Raw genomic sequence first — 13959 nt, forward strand, 5'->3', positions numbered from 1 at the left:
CCGGGACCAAAAGGTCCAGACGAACCGGGACCTATGGCCCACGTGGCCCGGCCGGCCCCCTGGGCTCACGAACCGGGACCAGTGCCCACATTGGTCCCGGTTCTGGAATGGACTGGGACTAATGGGCTTACCCGGCCTGGACTAAAGCCCTGTTTTCTACTAGTGAACACACATACAGCCCAAGTGTATCAGCCCAAGTCTATCACATGAGTCTATCACAGGAGCCCTACAAGTTCTGCTACATCATATAACACACAAAAAGGATCAACATTATTCCAATGAAGTAGCTCCCAGAACTAGCACACATACAAGTTCTGTTACAAGGACTTCGTTACTCCTAGAAATAGCTCAATGAGGTAAAACTATGCTTCATCCAACTTTTTGTCCTGAATGAAAGGCCAGCATCTGCACATTGTAGAACAAAATGTTTAGGAACAAAATAAAAGTAAATCTAACAACAAAGTATCAAATAAAACAAAGTATTAAAAATTGCGATAATTTAGTTGGCAGGTACGCAATACCATGGTTTTAATTTAACAGAGTTTTTTAGAGTATTCAGAATACAGAGCAAGTGTTTGGCTACAACACAGAATGCTCTAAAATGTGTTGACTAGCCCTTAGGCAATCGCATCTAGCTAGCCGATGTGGCAGCAATGCAAACACGAGCTGGCTGGTTGTGTACTGTTTCTGTTATGTTAATCTAGCTAAGAAGGTTGGCTAGCCCTTGACATTCAGGTCCATATTAACCGAAGCATACATAGACAATAGATTTTGGCATGCTAGAATTCTTACTTCAAACAAGATTGTTTGTCCAGTAAATTATTCGTTAGGAACATCTCAAGTATACATGAAAAAGGATAATGATTCGTTATCCATATGAGGGTGACCTCTGTGGTGCAGTCTATTAAGCACGAGTACATTAAGAAACCCCGAAACAAAACCCTAAGCAACAAGATATCAAGAAGAGGCCCACAATTCAATGTATTTCAGGACATGGGGGCACCAAACTGTATAACCATGCATGCAAAGGAAGCAAACCGCACAAATAATGGCATTTAACAAGTGCACCAATAGTTGCATTTAAGGTAAACAAGAGCTGCATAGCAGAGTGCAAGAGAATGACAGCATAATTCTTGCTTGCTGCAATCTAAACAACATCACCACAAGTTCTATGATGCATCCAAACTTGTGAATTTGTGCACATATCCAAGCATGATAGTACGTGAGCCAGAAGTGTGCTGCAGATTGCCTTTGCCAGGGAGACCTAAATGTAGGAAGTGTGCCATAGACCCAAACAATATCACGGATATAAGATAATCAACGGAGGAAGGAGAAGGACACCGGGACCTAACTTGTACATGAAGATGTCGCGGTTTGCAAGCAGCCCTCCTTCTTCGGCTCCCACTGTGCACATGAGGTCTTCCAGGGGTATGTTGTTCACCTGATCACCACCTCCCTGCATGCCACACACACACACACTGTGCAAGTTAGATTACATACAGACAGCTAACATGCCTATACTAAAGCATCAACATGAGCCCTATACTATAGCATCAGTTGGGTAATTGGGCTTGAACAGTAAACGAGTAGCATCCAGTATATGAGGCTAAATAACAAGAGAAGTTTCAAAGTCCCTGAGTAATGAAGACAAAGGAAAGTTGTGATTCAAACAGGTTCAGACTTTTAGAGTAACGCTAAAATTAGGAAAAGGCAATTTTTGTCAATCACATGCTCAGATCAGAGGCAAATGGAGATTCAGTCTGAAACTATGAATTAGTCGTCGCTAGAAATTCAGACTTGGAAGCCCTGCATATTACAATTTGGTAAACAGAGAAGAAGTGGTTCAGAGATAGTGTGTGTGTTCACATGTCTCAATACTACCACCTGCAGCAGTAACAATAGCAGCTTTAGAAGATGGTAGCAACCTGCAGACATCACAAATGGAAGCAGTCAGAAACACAGAAGAGAAGGGGAGGACAGTAGGGATCCATTCATGCCCTACCGTACCCACCATAGTTGGAGATCCATGGGTGAGCTCCCGGAGATGGCCCGGCTGTCGGTGGAGGTCGAGGAAGAACCGGCGTTCCAGGAGAGGGGACGTTCCAGGAGATGGGGTGGGTGTGCTCGTCCCTGCAGCACTGCACAATATACATGGAGAAAATAGGTCAGCTCATAGATCATGCAAGGATTAATGTTTGGTAGAGTACTCGTTATGATTTTCCCGGGTACAAGGGATTATTACCTTGCGGTTGCAGGGTACTTGCAGGTTCCCGAGCCTGCAGAAGTTACAAACACATATGCATGGTGAGGTGAGGTCAACAGAACTAGACAGACATGCTAATCGCCCCTCAGAAAAAAACATGATTATAGAGTTACAAGGGGCGAGGGGAGAAGGCATGGTGCATACTGGGGTCGGCGGAGGAGAGGGTGGCGGTGCCGCCAAAGTCGCAGGTGGCGCCCTTGGTCTAGCTGTTCCACTGGTAGTAGTTGTTGATGGCGTAGGAGCAGTGCGCCGCCAATGAGTCGGGGCTATGGCAGCTTCCTATCGTGCCCACCGGCGCGCAGTCCACACCCTACCCGCACGCGTAGTCCAGCGTCTCCTGCAGCGCCGTCTCATTCACATTCGACCTGCACACGCACCACTCCGCCTCTGCATGCGCCCGAAACACACTCACAACCAGCTTCAAAGCCACTCACCATCTGCACCACAACAGCGAAATCCACGTACGTACATCTCGCTCACCTGATCCCCTGGACGACACGGCCAACAAGAGCATCAGCATGAACACTGAACTCGGCCAACAAGAGGGCGAGAGATAGAGACTTGGGCGGATCTGACACTGAGATGAGGGGAGAGGGAAGCAAGGTGCGAGATCGTCGGCGGTGGGTGGGATTCACGGTAGGGAGACAAGATGAGGGGATAGAAGAGCAGCTCGGGGTTGGGGATTGGGTTTGTGGGAGGATTGGGCGGCGACGGAGGGAGATGTCTTTGTTGATCTGGATCAGGGAAAGGGGGGAGACAGGAGGCGGTGGGTGTGTTCTCGGGGAGAGGGGGAGAGAGATCTGAATCGAGCGAGGAGACGGGGCCGTGGCCGTGGAAGAGAAGGGGAGGGAGGGTTCGCCGGCGGCCGAGGTTGGGGGAGAGGACGGAGGACGGCGGCGGCGGCGGCTGGGTGGTTGGGGATCGAGAGATTGAGGCGGAGGAGGAGGGCTGGGGGTGGCGGCTGTAGGCCGAGAGGGGAGAGTGGATCGGGGGAGAGGAGGGGATCTGAGTTAGGGTTTGGGTGAGAGGGCGAGGGGGTGAGGGCTGCTGTTGGATCCAGAAGCATCCGACGGTGGTTGACACATAATCCGCGTGATAAGCCTATGGACCAATCAGAATGCATCAAACAATTTGCAGACCTTTTGACCATATAAATTGATTGTAATTGATTATGGACATATTTTTCATCACATTTTTCAATGCTCAAAATGAGCTTTTTGTGAAAGACCTATCAAATATTTGTTCAAATGATGTCATAATTTGCACAAGTTTACATCTTAGATTGGCAAACAACATTGGCAAAGGGAGTTTTTATTTCCTTTGCACGAAAAATCAATTTTCCATTTTTTGAGTGCCCATAATAAGTTTCTTCGTGAAGGGCTTATCGTATATTTGTCGTAAAATTGTACTAAATCATTTTTCTAAAATACTAGGACATATATAATGCACAATTGATCAAATGATTTGGTGCCAAAAGTTTCGATCCACCTCTCATGAAAAAAAAACAAAATTCCACCGATTTAGCGGGAAGCGGGTCAAATTTGAATTGTAGCTGCCTTGTAGTTTGCTCTTTATTTTTTCCAAAAATCATTTCTAGGTACATAAGTATCTATTTAATCATAGAAACACCAAAAAAATTCCAAGATTCAACCACTACCTAGGAACGGTCATTCCCGCCGTTTTGACCACATTTTGAAACGGGCATAAAAATTTCAAAAAAAATCAAAAAATTGGGAAACCTTCGAATTGTGTCATCATATGTGGCCAAGTTCCCAGGAAAAATAACAAACTTGTAATACGGCAATTATTTTAAAAAGTGTTCTCAGAAACGAGCTATCACGTGTGGAGATCAATGGCTTTCAAGCCAAATGATCAATCTTATGGCCACATTCATGACATAGTTTGTTCAAATTATCTCATATTGTGCACAACGGTGCATATTGGAATGGCAAACAAAGTTGCCTAAATTTTCATTTTCTTTGGATGAAAAAACCATTTTCCATTTTTCGAGTGCCCAAAAGGAGGTTTTTTCGTGAAGGACTTACCGTATATTTGTCGCAAAACTGTACTAAATCAATTTTCTAAAATACTAGGACATATATAATGCACAATTGATCAAATGATTTGCTGGAAAAAGTTTTGATCCACCTCTCGTAAAAAGACAAAATTCTACTGATTCAGATGGAAGCGGGTCAAATTTGAACTATAGCTACCTCATAGTTTGCTCTTTATTTTTTCCAAAAATCATTTCTAGGTACATAAGTATCTATTTAATCATAGAAACACCAAAAAAATTCCAAGATTCAACCACTAGCTAGGAACGGTCATTCCCGTCGTTTTGACCGCATTTTATAACGGGCATAAAAAATTCAAACAAATTCAATAAATTGGGAAACCTTTGCATTGTTTCATCATATGTGGCCAAGTTCCCAGGAAAAATAACAAACTTTTAATACGGCAATTATTTTAAAAAAGTGTTCTTAGAAACGAGCTATCACGTGTGGAGATCAATGGCTTTCAAGCCAAATGATCAATATTATGGCCACATTCATGGCATAGTTTGTTCAAATGATCTCATATTGTGCACAAGGGTGCATATTGGAATGGCAAACAATGTTGCCCAAGGAAGTTTTGATTTTCTTTGGACGAAAAAACCATTTTCCATTTTTCGAGTGCCCAAAAGGAGGTTTTTTTAAGGACCTCGCAAATAATTGTTGCAAAATTGGACCAAATCAAATTTCTAAAATACTAGGACATATTTAATGCACAATTGACCAAATGGTTGGGTGTGAAAAGTTTTGATCCACCTCTCGTGAAAAAGACAAATTTCTACCGATTCAGCTGGAAGCGGGTCAAATTTGAACTGTAGTTGCCTCATAGTTTGCTATTTATTTTTTCCAAAAATCATTTCTAGGTACATAAGTATCTATTTAATCATAGAAACACCAGAAAAATTCCAAGATTAAATCACTAGCTAGGAACGGTCATTCCCGTCGTTTTGACTGCATTTTGAGACGGGCATAAAAAATAAAAAAATTGGAAAACCTTCGCATTGTGTCATTATATGTGGCCAAGTTCCCAGGAAAAATAACAAACTTGTAATACAACAATTATTTTTAAAAAGTGTTCTCAGAAACGAGCTATCACGTGTGAGATCAATGGCTTTCAAGCCAAATGATCAATCTTATGGCCACATTCATGCCATAGTTTTATAAAATGATCTCATATTGTGCACAAGGGTGCATATTGGAATGGCAAACAATGTTTCCTAAGAAAGTTTTCATTTTCTTTGCACGGAAAATTAATTTTCCTTTTTTGAGTGCCCAAAAGGAGGTTTTTTTGTGAAGGAACTACCAAATAATTGTTGTAAAAATGGACCAAATCAATTTTATAAAATACTGGGCCATGTTTAATGCACAATTGACACAATGGTTGGGTGTCAAAAGCCTTGATCCACCTCTAGTGAAAAAGACAAATTTTCGCCGATTCAGTAGGAAGCGGGTCAAATTTGAACTATAGTTGCCTCATAGTTTTCTCTTTATTTTTTCCAAAAATCATTTATAGTTACATGAGTATCTATTTAATCATAGAAACACCAAAAAAATTCCAAGATTTAACCACTAGCTAGGAACGGTCATTCCCACCTTTTTGACCGCATTTTGAAACGGGCATGAAAAATAAAAAAATAAAAAAATTGGAAAACCTTCGCATTGTGTCATTATATATGACCAAGTTACGAGGAAAAATAATAAACTTGTAATACGACAATTCTTTTAAAAAAGTGTTCTCAGAAATGACCTATCATGTGTGAAGATTCATGGCTTTCAAGCCAAATGATCAGTCTTATGGCCACATTCATGGCATAGTTTGTTCAAATGATCTCATATTGTGCACAAGGGTGCATCTTGGAATTCCAAACAATGTTGTCTAAGGGAGTTTTCATTTTCTTTGCACGGAAAATTCATTTTCCATTTTTTGAGTGCCCGAAATGAGGTTTTTTTGTGAAGGAACAACCAAATAGTTGTTGTAAAAATGGACCGAATCAATTTTATAAAATACTAGGACATGTTTAATGCATAATTGACACAATGGTTGGGTGTCAAAAGCCTTGATCCACCTCTGGTGAAAAAGACAAATTTTCACCGATTCCGTAGGAAGCGGGTTAAATTTGAACTGTAGCTAGCTCATAGTTTGCTCTTTATTTTTTCCAAAAATCATTTCTAGTTACATAAGTATCTATTTAAGCAGAAATACATGGTTTGGATGGTGGCCCAGGCCCCAACTCCAAAGCGCGTAAACTCGCATGCCCGTCGCGTGGTCACCACGTGACCTTGGCGCTGACATGCGTTCTGGGAGGCCTACGCATGTCTAGTGGGTTGGTCACTCTCCAGGTAGGTGCTAGGAAGAAAATTACAACATAAGAATCTCACGAGGAGACCGACCTATGCTCAAAGATGAATTAGCAGCCAAGTGTTTGATTAGCGGTAGAGGAAATGCACATGGCCAATGGGCGTGAGTTTTGGCTGAGGATGATCATGTACTAAGAAGACTACCTTCACATATTTTCGGCTCAAAAGGAGCAGGCTAGGTGGTACTTGCTTTGCAAAGTACCACACTGGACATAAATACGAATGTTGAAGCTGGGCTCAAAATAATGAATGGATTGAGTTGGCATTTGGTGGAGGATGGTTATTTGGGCATAGGAAAGCACCATAGAAAATGGATACTCTTTGGACATGCCAAAGTGGTACTTCTTTCACGAAGTGTTGTTCTGAACAAAATAGGAAAATGAATATTGTTGAATTATTTTTGAACTAGGCAATGAAAGTTTTTTACATATTTGAGGAAGATATGTCCCAAAGAATTTATGATATTTTTTTGAGAATTTTGGGAATGACAGAAATATAGGTTGCTTCACAACCTGGGGCAAAAATTGCCACATGGACATGACACATAGGCAAAACTGATGAGGTGGCGCCTAGTCATAGCGACCCACCAAAATTTACAAGGTGATGACCATCTATATTGGTCGTGATCAGCTAGAAATAAGGTAGCGGACCAGCGTTATCTGCTTTATGACCATTTGGTGTAAGGAAATTACGACATTTCTGACCAAAATGGTCGTTATAGTTTAAGGTTTGGAGCCCCTCGAACAGCTTTTGACCAATTGGTCTGAAATGGTCATAGATCTATGACCAATTCTTCCAGGGTCACTGACAGAAGGTCACTAGTTGACATATTTCTTGTAGTGATTTTCTAACTTATTGCATGGCATGTTTAGAAAGCTTGATGCCAAGTTGTTAGTTTTATGATTATCCTCCTTTCCTGAGTGGTGCATGTGTTCTCTATAGATGCCAAGTAGCAGCGATAGCACTCATTCAGGCCATGTATCTTCATCTGATTCGGACAACCCTAGGTCTTCAGCAGATTGTGAGGGAACAAGTAGTCTTGAACGGGATAGAGCTGCAACAATTACCCTTCCGGTCAGGACATGGAGGAACGCTCGAAGGAATACCACACACCAGCTCCAACTAAACCTGATAAAGCATGCATGAGGTTCAGGAGTGTGTGTGGATTTTTTGGCAAGGCAAGGCCCAACATTAATCTGCTGGGGTTTCCGAAGGCTGACACAAAAAAACGGCGAAGGATAGTTCAGGAGATCATGGATCACTTCAACATTCCAAAGCAGTGGAGAATGCAGGTGGAACACGCTACACTGAAGAAGGCTAGGGATGCTTGGAGAAACTAGAAGCACGTGTTGTACAAGAAGTACTTGAGTGAAGGCAAGGACCCAATCCCCGCATACCGCCAAATTCGAAAGGAAGACTGGGCAGAATTGAAAAGGGTCAGGTGTCACGCCCTCGATGCGGCTGTATCTCCCACGTGACGAAGCACGACTTAGAGGCATAACCGCATTGAAAGCAATGTCACAAGTGAGGTAATCTTCACACAATCCATGTAATACATAAGGGAAAGAGATACATAGTTGGCTTACAATCGCCACTTCACACAATTACATGAATAGAGCATTACATCAGCCAAATAAAACAAGGTCCGACTACGGAACCAAAACAAAAGAAGACTACCCCAAAAGCGACACGGTCCCCGATCGACCCCAACTGGGCTCCACTACTGATCAACTAGAACGAAACAACACAAAGGACAAGATCTTCATCGAGCTCCTCCTTGAGCTTGGTTGCGTCATCTGCACGGTAACCTCGGCACCTGCAAGCTAGTTTTGGAAGTATCTGTGAGTCACGGGGACTCAGCAATCTCACACCCTCGCGATCAAGACTATTTAAGCTTATGGGTAAGGTAAAGGTATGATGTGGAGCTGCAGCAAGCGACTAGCATATATGGTGGCTAACATACACAAATGAGAGCGAGAAGAGAATGCAAAGCACGGTCGAGAAACTATGATCAAGAAGTGATCCTAGAACAACCTACGTCAAACATAACTCCAACACCGTGTTCACTTCCCGGACTCCACCGGAAAGAGACCATCACGGTAACACACGCGGTTGATGTATTTTAATTAAGGTCAACTTCAGGTTTTCTACAACCGGACATTAACAAATTCCCATCTGCCCATAACTGCGGGCACGGCTTTCGAAAGTTCAAATCCCTGTAGTGGTGTCCCAACTTAGCCCATCACAAGCTCTCACGGTCAACGAAGGATATTCCTTCTAGCGGGAAGACCCGGTCAGACTCGGAATCCCGATTACAAGACATTTCGACAATGGTAAAACAAGACCAGCAAAGCCACCCAGATGTGCCGACAAATCCCGATAGGAGCTGCACATATCTCGTCCTCAGGGCACACCGGATGAGCCAGACGTCGGGTAAGCCAGCCCAGAGTTGCCCCTATTAGCCTCGGAGATCGCTCAGTTGGACCAACACTTAGAGAAGCACTGGCTCGGGGGGGGTTAAAATAAGATGACCCTTGAGCTGGCCGACTCAAGGGAAAGAAAAGGCTAGGTGGCAAATGGTAAAACCAATGTTGGGCCTTGCTGGAGGAGTTTTATTCAAGGTGAACTGTCAAGGGGTTCCCATTATAACCCAACCGCATAAGGAATGCAAAATCCGGGAACATAACACCGATATGACGGAAACTAGGCGGCAAGAGTGGAACAAAATACCAGGCATAAGGCCGAGCCTTCCACCCTTTACCAAGTATATAGATGCATTAATTAAATAAGAGATATTGTGATATCCCAACAAGTAAACATGTTCCAACAAGGAACAACATCTCCATGTTCCAACAAGGAACAAACTTCAATCTTCACCTGCAACTAACAACGCTATAAGAGGGGCTAAGCAAAGTGGTAACATAGCCAAACAACGGTTTGCTAGGACAAGGTGGGTTAGAGGCTTGGTTTAACAATATGGGAGGCATGATAAGCAAGTGGTAGGTATCGCAGCATAGGCATAGCAATAGAGCGAGCAACTAGCAAGCAAAGATAGAAGTGATTTCGAGGGTATGGTCATCTTGCCTGAAATCCCGCAAGGAAGAAGAACGAGTCCATGAAGAAGATAAACGGACGTAGTCGAACGGGTCCTCACAAACACGACGTTATCGGAACCAACCCGAAGAAGCAACACCGGAAAGAAGTACACAACATAGTAAACAACCACCACAAAAGTATGGCATGATGCACAACCAAGTATGATGCATGTCCTGGTTAAATATGCATGGCATGGCAAGATGCACAAACAATCCTACAAATTAAGTGGAGCTCAATATGCAACGGAGTTGCATATTGAAGAAAACACCACATGACTTATTTAGTTCACTCTCGTTTATGTACCCAACAATATTAAATGTTGATTAAAAAGGCAAGAGGGTGAAGCATAATAAAACTATCTAATCTAGGCAAGTTTAAATGAGGCTGGAACAACAAAACAGCAAGTCCGGAAACTCCTCATATGCATATATTAGGTTTGGTACTGTTCTGCCCTAAACATAATTTTAGAGTTGTTAAACATGCTAGATGAGTGCATCATGTTAAACTAGGCATTTTTCTACCCCATTTACATATAAAGTTTATTAGATTCCGAGCTACGGTTGATTAGTTATGAAGTAAAGCATTTTAACATGGCATAGGGCCAAATTTAAACAAACAACATTTTAAACATTTCAAACAGGGATGAAAGTTGGAAATTATTAATCTACACAAAATTCTAAGCAAGTTTCATATGATAAGTTTTTACATTTGATGCATGGTCGGTGAGTTATTAAATGCAAGAAGAACAGGGACTTTTCTGTAAAACAGTCATCTCTGGAATATTGGCAAAAATCGCAGGACCAGGGAAAAAACCATAGCGGGCCGAATCTGGAACAGAGCATGGGCGCATAATAGCAAAACTGTAGCACCAAGCGAGGGGTAGATGGAAGTGCTCACTTTGGGCCTTCGGCCAAAAGTGGAGGTGGGCTTGGAACACTGCAACAGGGCCGTCTAGGTGTTTGATCCGCGGAGCTGTTCTCCTTTGCAGGCTGGAGTGGAGATAGGCTAGGCCTCACGGGAACGCGGCCTTCTTGAATGGCCGAGGCCAGCGACGTAGATGGCGTCGTCCTCCTCCCGACGAGGACGAGTGGCGGCGGCTTGTAGACTACGGCAACGGGACGAAGCGGGAAGGACGGGATCCTTCGGATCCGGCGGGGAGGAGGCCGTAGTGGCCGGATCCGGGGTCGGCACGCCCATCGATGATCGACGGCGGCAGCGGAAGCTCCAAATGGCGCTGGTTGTTCCCTGCGGCAACAGAGGGAGGGAGAGAGCTAGTGAGGGAAGCAAAGGAAAGGGAAAGGAGAGAGAGGGCCATGCGGCATCGCGACCTGGCCGAAGGTGGTCGCCGGCGGCAACTGCGGCAACTTGCCAGCCAGTGGCGGGGCTGGACGGGGAGAGGACCTCCTGCATGAGGCTCGGGAACCAGGGCGCGGGGCTCTCGGAAGTGGCGGCGGGATCCGGGCTTCGATGGGCTCGACGGGCCCCACATGTGCCTGGCAGGGCCGCGGGAGGTGGGAGGAGGCCAGGGACGACGTGGCATCATCCCGTTGGCTGCGGGTGACCACGCGGTGGCGGCTGGCCACTAGGAGCGCGCCATGTGGTGCCGGCGAGGTGGCGGTGCGGGAAGAGACCAACGGCGGCGGTGACAAGTGGAGGCTAGGGAGGGGTTCAGCACTGAAATTGAGGGAAGGGGGCTAGAGGTAGGTGGAGGGCTAGGGATGCCAAAAAATGGCATGGAGGGGGTCTATATAAGGCAAGGAGGCTAGGGTTAGGGGGTTTGAGGCCGTTTCGGAGCCGTTCGATCTCGATCAGACGACCCGGAGCGGAGGGGGGTTAGATAGGTGGGCTAGTGGGCTGTGCTAGAGAGAGATGGGCTGAGAAGAGAGGAGAGAGAGGCCCGGCAACAGTTTTCGGAGACCGAAAACGTCCGATGTTAGACCGACTATATTGCCGGTTTAGCTATCCGTTGGGGCATCAAACGGACTCCAAATACGATGAAACTTGACAGGCAGTCTATCTACACTATAACAAGACCGCACGCCAACTCTCAACTCATTCCGAGAACATTTTCCGGCCACTCATAAAATAATAAACCGGACATGCCGGGGGCGCGTGCAAGTGTGTCTAGGCTCAGAACGGACAACGGACGAAACGAGGAGACCGGGACGAATGCAAGTTTTGAAAACATGATGATGTAATGCACATGATGACATGACAAGATACAACATGCAAGAAAATGACATGGCAACGATGGCGAATAACTGGAAGACACCTGGCGCAGCGGTCTCGGGGCGTCACAACACTCCACCACTATGAGAGGATCTCGTCCCGAGATCTAGAATGGCACCGGGAGGACAACGGAAGAGAAGGAGAAGAGGTAAAACTAAGTTGCTTCTTTGACCAATGAGTGAAACCAAAGAACCTTGAAAATGTTAAGCCATTTCGAGAAAAGAATACAACCGAGATGAACAAAGTAGAAAACACTCTGTTAGTAAAAGGAAACAAGGAAGACCAAATTCGAACAGCACTCCGGTTGGAAAGATATGCAAGACTTGATAAGATGAAAAAGAACTTGAGCAAAAGGCACAACACTCCGGATAAATGGGATAAGTGAGGAAAAGAATATGAACTTTGTCAACAGGATGATGGTTGAAGAAAGCAATATCACAATGCCTCCGGAACAGAAGTGAGAATGGAATGGAATGAACGACGAGAAACAAGATCTTGAGGGAGCAGGCTTACAACAAATGGTAGAACGGAGTTGTTGGAAAACCAACAACGAAAAGAATAAGCTTGATATGGTCTTACGGAATACATCTCAAATTATGAGGTGACAACCTGCCACTCACGGGAAAAGAATTAGATTGATAAGAACAAAGAGACGAGAAACTTATTTCACCGGGAGGATAAATGAAGAACTTGGATCATTTATAAGCACCATAAGTAGCAACAATCCTTAGGGAAGGCTTTAGGTGAAATATAACCCAAGATAACTCCAATGACAAGATTGATGGATTTAAAGTATCTCATTCTTAACAACATGTGAATCATGGAACATGAACTCAAATTATCAAGAATGATGTAATACCACCTCCAATTGTACGGAAGAAAAAATGCACTTCAGATACAAGAAGAAGAATGCTTGAGCTCCTCTGAAAAGAATCTTGATGAACCCTTCGAGAAGGAGTTAAATCCTTGAAGAACCATCATGTAGAACCTCCATGAAGAACTCCGTTAAACAAAAGAATGATCAAACGGAAAGAAAGGGTAGTTGAAAACACAAGGTGGAACCTTGTAAAAATTTAGATAGATCTCCGTGATAACATAATTGCGAGAGACTGGAACTCCGGGAAAGAAAGATGAGCACTTGAAACCAAGAATATGTATGATGAACCACACAGGAATAAGGAATTGAATCAACTCGATGAAACAAGAATAAGAATTACATTATGCTTAAACTTCACCAATTCAAATTGATGACAACCAATGGAATTTGCATACTACTTATTCTCGTTGAAAGGATTAAGATAGATAATGCGCAAACTTGAAGAGGACTTCGATGATCCACCGGTAGGATTTGAAAGAACGGAAGTATGATAACGTAAGAAGAGGAATCTTGAACAAACCACCGTAAGAATTGAAAATGAATGAAGAAAAGATAAAGAAATGCTGGAAAGAATTAGCAAATGAACGAAGAAGCTTGAGGGGATTTAGATACATCAGAACGAAGAGATCAAGAACTGATTAGAGGATATTTGATTGATACACTGGTAAGATTTGGAGAATGTGAGCTTCCAGCTGAAATGAATAATATTTGAAAAGATGGCCTTTGGAGGAAAGAAATGGAAAACAACTCAAGAAATGCTTCGGATGGGTGAAAAGAATTCTCACGATCAAAACAATTATGAGAGAATGGTCTTGAATTAGAACCACGAATCTCTGAGAGAACGGATAAGATATAGAGGTAAAACTCTTCTTTGGTCTTCAAATGTTGATAATGACGATAAGAAACACCACCATGAATTGTTGAGGCACTCCGGAATCAAGAATGGAAAGGTTGAGCCAACGATGAAAAGAATTTGGAAAATCTTGGGGAAAGACATTTGACTGATGTCAATTCATTCTTACATCAAACTTTGAAATGAATTTGAGACTAACTCCGGGAGAATAAGAAGAGTCAAGTAAGATCCT

At 43.7% G+C, this 13959-nt stretch overlaps 1 pseudogene; it reads right to left on the bottom strand.

Annotated features, from left to right (window-relative positions):
- Positions 1 to 1907: 1907 nt before the first annotated feature.
- On the bottom strand, positions 1908 to 2783 carry LOC123056640 (PLASMODESMATA CALLOSE-BINDING PROTEIN 3-like; annotated as a pseudogene).
- Positions 2784 to 13959: the final 11176 nt, after the last annotated feature.

The sequence above is a fragment of the Triticum aestivum genome, chromosome 3A (genome assembly GCF_018294505.1).
Source record: "Triticum aestivum cultivar Chinese Spring chromosome 3A, IWGSC CS RefSeq v2.1, whole genome shotgun sequence".
Classification (NCBI taxonomy): Eukaryota; Viridiplantae; Streptophyta; class Magnoliopsida; order Poales; family Poaceae; genus Triticum; species Triticum aestivum.